Source organism: Ambystoma mexicanum, chromosome 2p, assembly GCF_040938575.1.
Source record: "Ambystoma mexicanum isolate Mex_15411 chromosome 2p, UKY_AmexF1_1, whole genome shotgun sequence".
Classification (NCBI taxonomy): domain Eukaryota; kingdom Metazoa; phylum Chordata; class Amphibia; order Caudata; family Ambystomatidae; genus Ambystoma; species Ambystoma mexicanum.
In genome coordinates, this window is record NC_090923.1 from 64,336,744 (window position 1) to 64,349,346 (window position 12,603).

Below are 12,603 nucleotides of genomic sequence, written 5' to 3' on the forward strand. Positions count from 1 at the left end.
CATCCGTGCCCTTGTTAATTTATATCTATGAAAGGCCATCTTGACTCTCCCTTTCGCATCATCTTCCAAAATCTGCGGATTTTGGCAATATGGAGATAGGCCCAATAGTGAAAGCCATTTTTTTACGTGGACCAACCATTGAATCCTGTTCCATAACACCAATGGCAATACATGTTCTAATGCTTTCGGTACTTCACTAGCTCCTGGATTCCCTAAACCCAGAGCCAGTAATAAACCGGTCTAATACATATTTCTTCACCAATGGGAGAGAGACCACACTCAATACAAACTATACTAGTTGGGGTACTTTGGGGGAAGCAGCAAAATCGCTTTCAGAAATGGGTTCTCTGTAATTGCTAGTGGGTGGCATCAATGTAGCCCCAGACTTCAGCGCCATGTAAAGCTGCCGCTTTAGCCTGCACTGTGTATAGCTTGAGGGTCGGGCCTATTGCACCCCTTCAGTGCCTAGCTTGCTAGGCTTTCATGCCACTGCCATTTTTTTGCAGTAGAGTGTTGGCTTTGGCAATCTGATCGATCCAACGACCCCCACTTCAGAACCGAATACCCAGATGATCATACCAACCCACCTCTTCTAGAATTTTTCCCCCACATCCAATTTCAATGGTTTAATTCCCGATGATTTTGATGTAAAAACATATAGCTTTAGTTTTTGCTCCATTTATCTCCAGCCAGAATGTACCGCATTCATCCGCTAGGGTGGACAGGGCAAGGCACAGTCCCATTTGGGTGGTGGACAATAGGACTGCATTGTGCGTGAAAACCAAGACTGGGATGTGGTCCCCCCCACCTCCCACCTTGGCGGGTCTGTGCGCTTTGAAACACATTGTATAAACTATCATATCATAACAGTCTCTCAATAACAGAGTTGATGTACAAACAAAATAATACTGGAGCAAGGACACAAGACTTTCGGACACCTCAGTCGACTCTGAAACATTACTTGTGTTTCCCTCCCTTCCCACAGCCGACAGTTGCCGTATTGTCATTACACGGATAATTTCGGCACCCAAAACTGCCCACAGGATATCTCTAGGGACGCTGTCAAACGCTGCCCTGAGATCCACAAATTCCCCAAATAAATGAGTTTTTGCGATTCTCAGTTGTTTTTGGACGACTAAGTAGAACCGGAAGCACTGATCTACCATGCTTTTTTCAGCCTGGAACCGGCCTGAAGATGACTCAATTGCTTGGTATCATCTACCCATGCCACCAGGTGCCGCAGCAGTACCTTATCGAATGTCTTTACTGCGACATCAGTAAGGTCATGGGTCTATAATTTCCCGCGTCTGCTTGGTTACCCTTTTTATATATGGGGACTATCGATGATGTCCAGGTATTAGGCACCCAGTCACTCTGCATTCGAGTGTTAAATATCATGGTTAATACCGGGGCCCAGATTGCAAGCTGACTTTTGTAAAGGTCCACCGGCACCCCATCGGGTCGCGGCACTTTACCTGCCTTCTGTGCTCTTATAGCACTCTCCACTTCTGCGAGTGTGAATGTTCGGTTGCCAAGTCTATCATGCTGAGGTCCAGTGCCCCCATCCAATATGGGGCTCATACATGCTCCCTCCCCGTCAGATTGAAATGAGTACAAACCCGCAAAGTAGGGTAGTCATACCATCTGGTCGAGCTTATACATTTGGGGTCGGCTGCATCACCCTTTATATCCATATCCGTAATAAGACACCAAAACCCAACTTGGTCCCCACCCTGCACACATTCGGTCTGGGTAGCCCACCTACCATGTAGGTACTATGATTTTATTACTGGCTATAATCTCATTATATACCCTCTGCAATCGCTGTGCATGAGCTCTCTCTAGCTGGCCATTGCCAATCAGGCATGCGACCAGGGCCCGATTTTCTTCTCTGCACACCTTGTCGAACACCAAGTTAGATTTTTCACCCTCCTGTCTTAGTCGCCTTACCGGCACAATCGGGGATTCACCTAGCGACTCCATTAAAATGACATAACTCACATGTTTACTTTCAAGAGATGTACTTTCCTCACAAATGCACTCAAGCTCCAGTATAATTTAGCAGTTTCAAACCGGAGCAAGATCACCCAGGTTCAGTGTCACACATTTCACAGTACGCCTAGCATTACCTATGGACCATCACGGGCACTGCCCTATCCACTGTCAGGTCCGGCTCAGGTGAAAGGTTTTTTAATTGGAGAAGTATTGGCCTATGATCACTCTCTAAGCACCCTAAAACCTAAAAACCCTTTTATTATAGGCCAGTCTAATCTTGACACTAGGGCATCATCTATTCTAAAGCGACCTCTTGGCCACTAAAAGTATACCCTGCTGGTTCGTCAGTAGGAAACCGCTCATTGCAAGGTCTCAGTCCCGCATTATACAATCTCCTAACTATCTCTGAGGAGGCTTGGTGTATTCTTCCCGGTGTATCGGCGATTTTCCTGGGAAGCCCCAACCCTCATCCTGGTCATCCAAAGACCTTCCAGCAATTTAAGTGGTTCTAACTTGGTGTTAAAGTCCCCCATTGAAATGACACAATTCTTCCCACCATCGTCTGGCACTCAGTGTTCTAAAATATCAGTGCCCAGACTGCATTAGTCCTGGCTTTAATATTAGGTCTATTATAAACATTAGACAAAAGGAGTCTACAGCAAGTGGAAATGTTGACCTCCAAGGACTGCAGATCTAAAGATCCTGTGTTTATCTGCATTGCTACCCAGTTTTGTGATGTCTTTACCCCTGCAAGAAGCCTGTCTGCCAGTCTCCGTCTAGGGCCCTGCTGCGGTTTAATCTCAAAAGTTCATACCCTGTATCTTTATTTCCTCTGTTGCCCATGTCTTCTGGAACATTATGATGCCATTAAGATCAAATGATCCTATCCATTAGTTATTAACAAGGTCTTTGGAGAGAACTGCTATGTTCCAGGACAATACCTTTATTGGAGTCGGCCTAAGGTCAGTGTGGAGATCTGCGGTCCTTGGTAGGCAATCTATCGCCTCTAGATTTGAGCCCGCCTTTATCACTCTGACCTCAGAGTTCTGAGAAGGGGGGCCAATTGGGTGCCGAAGTCCCTGGGCTCAACATACTCCTGCTCCAATTGGACCCTGCCATGTGTTTCTCATTTCAGGGGGTATGGCAGCCTTCAGTCAACCTTTTTCTGAGACCAGGCCATGGAGAGCACGGAGAGGCACAGCTTTGGCAGCGAGCAGGACGCCAAGTGACGCTCTGGAAATAGGATCTAGATCTAGAGGAAAGGACATAACGACGTGTGGAGCCCATGCCAAGCCACACCACAGCTACCTTGAGGCTGCTTCCGACACAGTACCAAGGCCACACCCTTATAGTATCTACTGTTAGAATCACATCATCCAGCACTTGCAACTCGCCTGAAGATCCACTTGACAGTGAAAGCATTTACCTGCAGCGCCTGTGGCCAGTGCTTCACCACAGAATTCAGTCTAGCAATTACAAGGGATCTCACAGGGACAGGAGAATCTCTAAGTGCACAGAGTGTGAGGCATACTCTGGGCCTGCCTCAGCAGATCCATTCCAGGGAGAATCTATACAAGCGCACAGAATGCGGTAATCAGAAGTCACACTTTTGGGTACATCAAAGACAACACACAGGGGGTAGACCCTACCGGTGTACACTGTGATGAATCCAATCGAGTCATCACTGTTTCCCCAGTGGTGACCTCCATCCATGTGGCCAGGGGACGACGGGCGCTTCCTGATCCTGGGGGTGGTTATGAGGAAGGATCATAGGAGGAGAAAACTACCAGGGAGATAGGATATGGTGACTTCATTGGAAGGGATGCTGTATTACCCCCACCCCCCCACGCCAAGTTCCCATGAAGGAGACCCTCTGACACCGGAGAATGCAATAGCGTATTGTCAATTATCAGTTCTCCCGGGTAGAGAAAGTGAAGAAACCTTTTTCTTACATTACTGTGATCAGGCCCCCAATTGTGACACAGATATCTACAACACACATATAACACCTTTTTTGATGGGCCTTTTGGTGAAACCTCTTGAGAGTGACAAGTCCAAAACTATTTATGGACTCCAACTCCCATAATTCTTCAAGTACTGAGATGAGGAGGACGACGAGGGAGTTTATGCAGAGCTCAAAGAACAATGCGCAGACTAGTTGTTTTCTAAAACCTTAAGTGCGCGGGAACTTTAAAAATGAAAGCAGCACTGGTGGAGGAGAGGATAAATGGTCCGAGCTGGAGGCTCATAGATGTGAAGCACACAGGAACTGAGAAGCCTGCCGGTATCAGGTGAGGGGCGACACAGTAGAGCAAGGAAGGACACAGAGATATTGGAGGCCACGCAGGAGCTCCTGGGTGTTGGCCTGCTTGAGGAAGCAGGATTCTCCTATCTGAACCGGAGAGGCAAGCCAACTTGTGACCGTGGAGCGGCACAGACCGCTGAAGGGAGGTTCAAGGGCCAAGAACCATGCAGTCAAGGACCAATTCAACACCCAATAAGAATGCAGACAAGGCAAAGTACGAGAGCTAACCCCAATCCAATACCAGTGCATAAGATGCCAGTGTGTGGAAGAGGTGTGAATAAATATTCACCAGATAACTGTGAAACACATAAAAAGTCCTGGCAGGTGAGCGCACCAGGCAGCTGAATTTTTGAATGGGAGATTCCTGGCAGGGGAGTACACCAGGTAGTCTGTAACCCATAAAGAAATGTCCTGGCAGGGGAATATACCAGTCCACTAAAACTGAAAAGAGATTACTCGCAAGGGAGTATACCAGTGAATCTGCAAAGGTACAAGGAAACTCTACAGAAAGACTGTTGCAGAATGTATTTAATCAAGAATGTTGTGAGTCCAGTGACGATGCAAAGGAACTATTCCGTAAAGAGACATTTTTGCAATCCTATTTTGCTAATCCAGGGGAAAGATACGATACTAGATTCAAGGTTTTTTTTGAAGAATGTTTTCGTTGGAGTTATTTAGAGTTTGAACACTTTTTACCAATATCAAATCAAATACATTTGCTTGCACCTTTTTTTGTTTTGTTTAAAGTGTGAGGGTCAGGATATCGACACAAAGATACTGACATCCTGACACAGATTCTTAGTTTTAGTTTCTAGGTAGGGAAAACTCCTCTTTAGAAATAGAGTGAGAAAGGTCTTTTCCCAACCCCTTTTTATTTAATAAAGTGTCTTTGATTAAACATATGACAACCTTGTGCATGGCTTTCATTTCTGAACCCTCACAACAAACTGTGAGAAATCTGTTCTCACAGTTTGGAAACCTGCACTATCATTACCGGATCCACTCTGTGGTGAAGTCCTACGAGTGCACAGAATGTGGTACACACTTTACACAGATGTCACATCTGAGGACATATCCGAGATTACACACAGGTGATTTACGCTAAGGTGGGTTACAGAGAAGCTGTGCCTTTATGGATTAATGACATCTCTGATGTGATTTAGGGAGTCCGGCAACTGGCCTAACATCCATGATCTGAAGAACAGCAGTGAAGCCAGTTCCGTGCTGGCTCTGAAACAGTGCAACAACGGCAGATACAGGACCGGCAACTGGCCTAGCATCCCTGCTCTGAGCAACTGCAGTGAAGCCAGATCCGTGCTGACTCCGAAACTGTGCAGCAACAGCGGATTCATGACTGGCAACTGGCCCAACATCCAAGCTCTGAACAAGAGCAGTGAAGTACGGTCAGTGCTGGCTCCGAAACAGTGCAGCAACAGCAGATACAGGACCGCCAACTGGCCTAGCATCCCTGCTCTGAACAGCAGCAGTAAGGTCAGACCCGTGCTGGCTCTGAAACTGTGCAGCAACAGCAGATTCATGACCGGCAACTGGCCCAACATCCAATCTCTGAACAACAGCAGTGAAGTACGGTCCGTGCTGGCTCCGAAACAGTACAGCAATGGCAGATGCAGGACCGACAACTGGCCTAGCATTCCTGCTCTGAACAACAGCACTGAAGCCAGATCGGTGCTGGCTCTCTAACTGCTCAGCAACGGCAGATACAGGACCGGCAACTGGCCTAGCATGCCTAATCTGAATAACAGCAGTGAAACCAAATTTTTGCTGGCTCTAAAACTGCACAGCAACGGCCGGTACAGGACTGACAACTGGAGATCTTTGGGCAGGTGCACATATAATTCATTATTTCTCTTGTGGTGTTAATGTTTTGTAATCTCCATTTATAGAACACCAGAAGCCACAGCAATAAGGCAGTAAATCTTGTCTGGTTTCAGTTAAGGGCATTATCCTAACACGTCCTGTCTCGGCAATAAAGTTAATTCTCCCATCGAGTAAAAGTGTTACCAACCAAGAGATACAAACGCTGAGAAATGAAGACGAATAGCAGGCAAGAAGCAACTGAAATAGAAAAATCTGTTCCTCACGTGCCATTTCACATTTTTGTCATGCTTGATTGATTTTTTTGAAGCGATTTATCTCTCTTGGCTCCTCCCTAATAGCTAAAATGTATCTCTTCAAATTAATTTCTCCCTTGCGCTTAGTGTCAGTGCCATGAACCCTCATGTTGTGCAAGAGCTTTATCAACTCCTTACACATATTATGAACATTAACATATGATAGCATTTGTGATTAGTAGTGTGTCTTTACTCGCAGCTCATATAACCCATCTACACAGAGTTCCCCTGAAATGAGGCTTTATGAAATACAGCTGGAACATTCATTTAAAGCTGCATTGCGCACTTTACTAACAAGGGTCTCTGCCTTTTCTACTTTGGTTTGTCACGCACGTTCCCATACTGCATCTTCTGGTGGGCTGAGCCCGGAGCCCTGTGACGTGCGCTACCGGACTGCCTCTTCTGATCCGGAGCCCCTTCATGCTGCTCCCAGACTGCCTCTTCTGATGGGCTGAGCCCGTATCCCCATCACGCACGCTCACAGACTGCCTCTTCTAATGGGCTGACCCAGAGCCCTGTCACACGCGTTCCCATACTGCCGTTTCTGATGGGCTGGGCCCGGAGCCCCTTCATGGCACTCCCAGGCTGCCTCTTCTGATGGGCTGAGCCCAGAACCCCGCTATGGCCCTCCCAGGCTGTCTCTTCTGATGAGCCGAGCCCGATCCCTGTCATGTGAACTCAGAGACTGCCTCTTCTGATGGGCTGAGCCCGGAGCCCCATCATGGCACGCCCAGGCTGCCTCTTCTGATGGGCAGAGCCTGTATCCCCGTCACGCACGCTCAGGCTGCCTCGTCTGATGGGCTGACCAGGAGCCCTGTCGCATGCGCTCTGGGACAGCATCTTCTGATGGGGTGAGCCCAGAGCCCAGTCATGGTGCTGCCAGGCTGCCTCTTCTGATGGGCTGAGCCCGGATCCCCGTCACGCACGCTCAGGCTGCCTCTTCTGATGGGCTGAGCCCGAGCCCTGTCACACGCTCTGCTGGACTAACTTATGGTGGGCTGAGCCCGGATCACCGTCACACACGCTCAAAGACTGTATCTTCTGATGGGCTGACTCGGAGCCCCATCACGCATGCTCCCAGAGTGCCTATTCTGATGTGCTGAGCCCTGCCTCTTCTGATGGGCTGAGCCTGAATCCCTGTCACACATGCTCTCATACTGCCTCTTCTGATGGGCCAACCTGGAGCCCCATCATTCACGCTCCCAGACTGCCTCTTCTGTTGAGCTGAGCCAAGATCCTGGTCATGTGCGCTCCGGGACTGCCTCTTCGGTTGGGCTGTGCCTGAAGCCCCATCATGGCGCTCCCACGATCCCCATCACACAGACTGCCTCTTCTTCTGAGCTGGCCCGGGCCCCTGTCACGCGTGTTCCCATAATGCATCTTCTGATGGGCTGATCCTGGAGCCCTGTGACGTGCGCTACCGGACTGCCTCTCTGATGGGCTGAGCCTGGAGGCCCCTCATGGCATGCCCAGGCTGCCTCTTCTGATGGGGTGAGCCCAGTCATGGCGCTCCCAGGCTGCCTCTTATGATGGGCTGAGCCCAAGTCCTGTCATGGCACTCTGTTCAAGAGGAGAGAAATTCGCTGATGGGCCCATATGTCAGTGCTCACCCTCTAGTACCTGTAAGACAAGATAGCTGCAACATGTGAGGAATGGGGGTGCAGGATTCACTTACTCCAACACGACTCAATAATGAGGACTCAGTAATTTGGCAAAAGGAAGTCTGTTTAATGACAAGTACATCAAACAGGGAAGCAGTTGGGAATCAGCATCGTTGTGATCACCTGTCTCGCTCCAACTTCCTCGAACTTCAGTTGAACAGCACTTCTTATAGGCAATATTCATCATCATTGACGTCCAATTCTACAAAACTCGACATGCAATATAATTGGTTAGGAAAGGTAACTTAAGTATAGGTGCTATATCTGTATATGATAATAGGGCATGCGGATTGGATAATTCTTATCAGGTGGGTGTCTACGCCACATCCCACTACATCACACATGAATAGACGTAATTACAAGTACGACGTCTCATTGGTTCTACGATATATAGGACTCTAGATAACTTGGTCCATTGCGATTGGGCAGGTTACACCCCAGACATAAATCCCCATTTTAATTAGCAGCATGCAGACTGGACACCCAGGTGCCTGGTGTCCCAAGTTTCACCATGCCTCCCTTCCATCAATCAGTATCTTAGGGCTATGTGTCAATTAGTTGGCTGGGTATGGCCTCGAAACTGTAGCCTCTTATCAGGAAAAGCTATGGCATCCTCGGCTCCCGGAGGACATCAGGCGGTGGTGCCTCTTCGCGCCTGGCTGGTCACGTGTTAGTTCACCATGAATCTGCTTCAGTTTCCAGCTTTTAGTGTATTTAATTCTGTTTCGGCCTCGCCATCTGCATGAGCCCCCCTTATCTTGACCTTCATGGGGCAGGCTGGTATGCTCTGAAGTTTGAGTCTTGTTAGCTGACGCTCTCCTCCCTTTCTCTGGTTGACCTCGATTTCCTAGGCATGAGCCGCTTTTTTTGACTTTCGATTCCGCTCCTTCTCTTGCCTCTGGCTGGATTACGAAACTTGGCCTGTTAGGCCTCTGGCAGCCTGGGTATATTTCTGCTTTACAAAATGGAGTCGCACTGGTATAATGTGTCTTATTGAGGTAGATATATAGTTGGCGCTTGCCGCTCTAATCTTCTACTAAGCATTGCAAGCAGTATCATTTACTTTAGCTTCTTGCGTTCCAAGCCTATTTACACACGTTTAACTGGTTGGTTGCTTCCATCTTGTCTCGTAGCAACGTTTCCTCACATTTTAACATCGTCTCTTTCCTGCGTCCATTACATCTATTTTCACAACTGCTCGCACTGGCTTGTTATCTTTGATAGCCGTTTGTGTTCTTTTGCGAGGCTGTTCAGGCTCTTGTCATTTCCACTGGCCTTCCATTACAGCTCTTTGGGTTTCTTCATGGACCGTCTGTAGGTACTCTTCGTTTCGTCTCAGCGGCTGGTACGGCTGTCCCGATAGGGTACTGTGCTGCCCAGGGTTGTCTGGTTATGGGCGCTTCAACAGGTATGGATCTTCTGATGTACACTGGGCCGAGTCCCAGTGCAGCTCTTTGTTGGTTCATTTGTTCCTCATACGTCACATACCTTGGTGAGTAATCTCCTGGTACCTCGAAATAAGGGGCAGGGGTGCAGGCCATGTCTGGGACCTCCTCTACAACTCCCAGGCTGCCTCTTCGGAATGGCTGAGCCCAGAGCCCTGTCCCACGCTCTCCTGGATTTACACTTTTGATGAGCTGAGCCTGGATCACTGTCCCGCACGCTCCAAGACTGCCTTTTCTGATGGGCTGACCCAGAGCCCCATCACACGCGTTCCCAGACTGCCTCTTCTGATGGGCTGGACTCCAGAGTAGTGAATGTTCGGAGCCGCCTGGACACATTTTACTGCCGTGGCGAGGAACTTAAACCCGCAGCATTCTTATACATCTTTTACTAGTTTTCAATGTTAGCATTTTTCAGGTCTAAAAAACGGTTTCTGTACTTCAAGTGTCCCATTCTGATATATTTGACATGATGCCCTTAATACAATATACAGGCATTTTCTAGTTCACCTGATAGAATAACCTTCAAATGAACGGTCAGGATGCAACCTTGATGACGTTGCAGCAGACTTTTATTCTAAATGTGAATGGGGCGGATGACCCTCTGACCTCCAAGGGAATGTCCGGGAGCTCATGATCTTATGGAGAAGAATGGCAACATCCGGCAAGCACATATGTATTTACAACCATTATCTAATAATAGGTGTGATGACAATGATACCATGCTGCGCACCAAATTGTGGTCGGGAAGAATTCACTACTTAGCAAACTGCTGCTCTCCCGGGGCCTCTGATTCTAACCATCGGCACACCCACCGTAGCGCATCTTCATAGTGAAATGAAATATTCCCCCACTTGCTACAACTACAACTTTTGTCCCTTTAGAAACGGGAATGGGAGGGAGTGATCTCAAGTGAGAAGGATGCATAATGTTGTAGGCTTTATGAAATAATGACTATAGCTTTAAAACCCAAGGGGGATTTCTTAGGCTCACATTAATCTGCATGATGCTATTGTGACTTTGCATGCAGGATGGGGAGAATAAAACTAAAGACATAATCTCATTGCTCAACATATTTCCTTATTTCTCAACATATTTCTATGACAATGTATATGTAGTTAGTTTACTACGAAAGGCTAAGGTTATAATGTCATGTGGTTTGCTTCCAAGGCATTGCCATAAATAAATTATTATTTAGCTACATGAAATGCAAAGCAAAACCTTCATGAGTATCTACATCAACTAAATCTGTGAAGATGTGCGCAGTTGCTTAAATTGTCCACATCCCGGTTTCACCATTTAACCAAAGCGTGTGATCCTGGACAAATCAATTATTCACACTGTGTTATCTGCAGCTCTCTAAGTGATTCTGAACCACCTCTATGCTTATGTTAATATATCGTGCTATTCTTTTTTTTAAAAGCCTAATCACTATATTTTCTTTATTTATTGAGCATATGTTAGGCGCGTTAAAGAACTGAATAGTGTTTCAAAGCGCCATGAGTTGCTCCATATATAATATAGTGCAATGTAGGTATTTTGCACCAAAGTTATTTGCCACTTGGCTTACTTATGGCAACTTATTCAAAGAATGATATTGCTCCCTGCAAGGTCCTTCTCTGTGAAGTCACTTTTGTTGGTGCAATCCATGTGCAAATTAGAAGGGTTGCATGTAGTTTGCCCCAGAGCGCCTGGCCAGAGCTCTAATAGATGACTTTTCTGCATCTGCAATGGTCCTGCAGTTTTATGTTTTTGTTATTTGTTAAAATTCCATCTGCCACTAATGATACCGAAAATGTAGATTGGGTGGGAGGTTTGGGGGCGCGAATGAGACTGAATGCAATTGTGCGCTCTGCATATGAGGTGGGGGGAGAAGCAGGACTTTTTTCGTGGCTCTCCCTCCCTCTTTCAATGATGGGAACTCCCCTGCTAGTACCTCATGCCACTGTCTTCTACCATCGTACCCCCTTAATCCCGCCTGAAGGCCACAAAGCTTGGATGCGGACCAGGGGCGGCATCGGTGCCTTTCGACCCTTTCACATTTATTTGGGGACAACTGCTTCCATGTTGCCAGTGAGCCTTCTTATAACCTGGCAATACGTGTGTTTCTCTATTTTCGTTCTGGGGGTTGTACAATGTGCGCCTTGCATCGCTTGCAGTACAAGCTTCTTTTCCCCTTCCCATGGGGCATACAGAAGTGTCACAACCTCATTGCCTTCTGGCCCCGAGTCCTCCACCTCAGCCACTTGCTGGCAAAGAAGGGTTCGCTCCTCAGTGGGCATTTAGTGTGTAAGCCCGTGCTGGTTGCCATCTCGTGAACATCCCTGCGCCACGTTAGCGTTTCCTCTGGAATACATTATGATATGATAGGTTATTTATAACGCGCGTAATACCCAGAGGTTTCTATTCTGCCTTGTCCCAAAGCGCTCTACTCGTTTTTCGCGACACACCGTTGTTAGCTGACATACTGAACGTGCTTAGAGCGCGACAAAACATCCAAATCTTGAGTTCAGTCTAATGTCTAAAAGCAAAAAAGGCGACATCCAAGCTGTCAGAGTCACCACGCATGCTCGGTAAGCAGGTGTAGGATTTTCTGACCGATAGCAAAAACAGACGGCTGCGATTGGGTGCAGCCGGGATCCAATAGCAAGCAGTGCCCGCTCGCAGCTGACTGCAGTGCCCCAGGAGCGGTGCATGCTGGGAAGGGAGCAGCTGCTGCTGCTGCAGTTCTCCAGGCTATGCCCACTGCACCGGGCTTGCTTTGCGTGGAGGGCTGGCACTGACCCCACCCGATGAGGACCTGACTGGACTTTGAGGGAGGAGGTAGGTGTAGCAGAATAACACTCCCTTCAGTCCCCAAAATGACCAGGGCACCGCTGACTTCGGAGTTCATTGGGGGCATGGCGACATTACTGGCAAAATGCATGTGCATGGCGAATAATGCCAAGGTGGCGCGCAGATGGGGGCAGTGCCACTGCGAGGGGAGGGCTCTAGTGACAGTGCGTGCATGGCTAGTGATGGCTCCGGTGCCCGAACCCCCCCCCCCCCCGACCCCTTCCTGTCACCAT

At 48.0% G+C, this 12,603-nt stretch overlaps 1 protein-coding gene across 1 annotated transcript in view; it reads left to right on the forward strand.

Moving 5' to 3' along the window:
* The first annotated feature begins 12,210 nt into the window (after window positions 1-12,210).
* CRELD1 (cysteine rich with EGF like domains 1) overlaps window positions 12,211-12,603 on the forward strand; it is a 204,563-nt gene continuing 204,170 nt past the window's right edge. The window contains exon 1 of the mRNA XM_069643263.1: window positions 12,211-12,358. The gene's annotated coding sequence lies outside the window, so the exon portion shown is untranslated. The remainder of the gene's footprint in view (window positions 12,359-12,603) is intronic.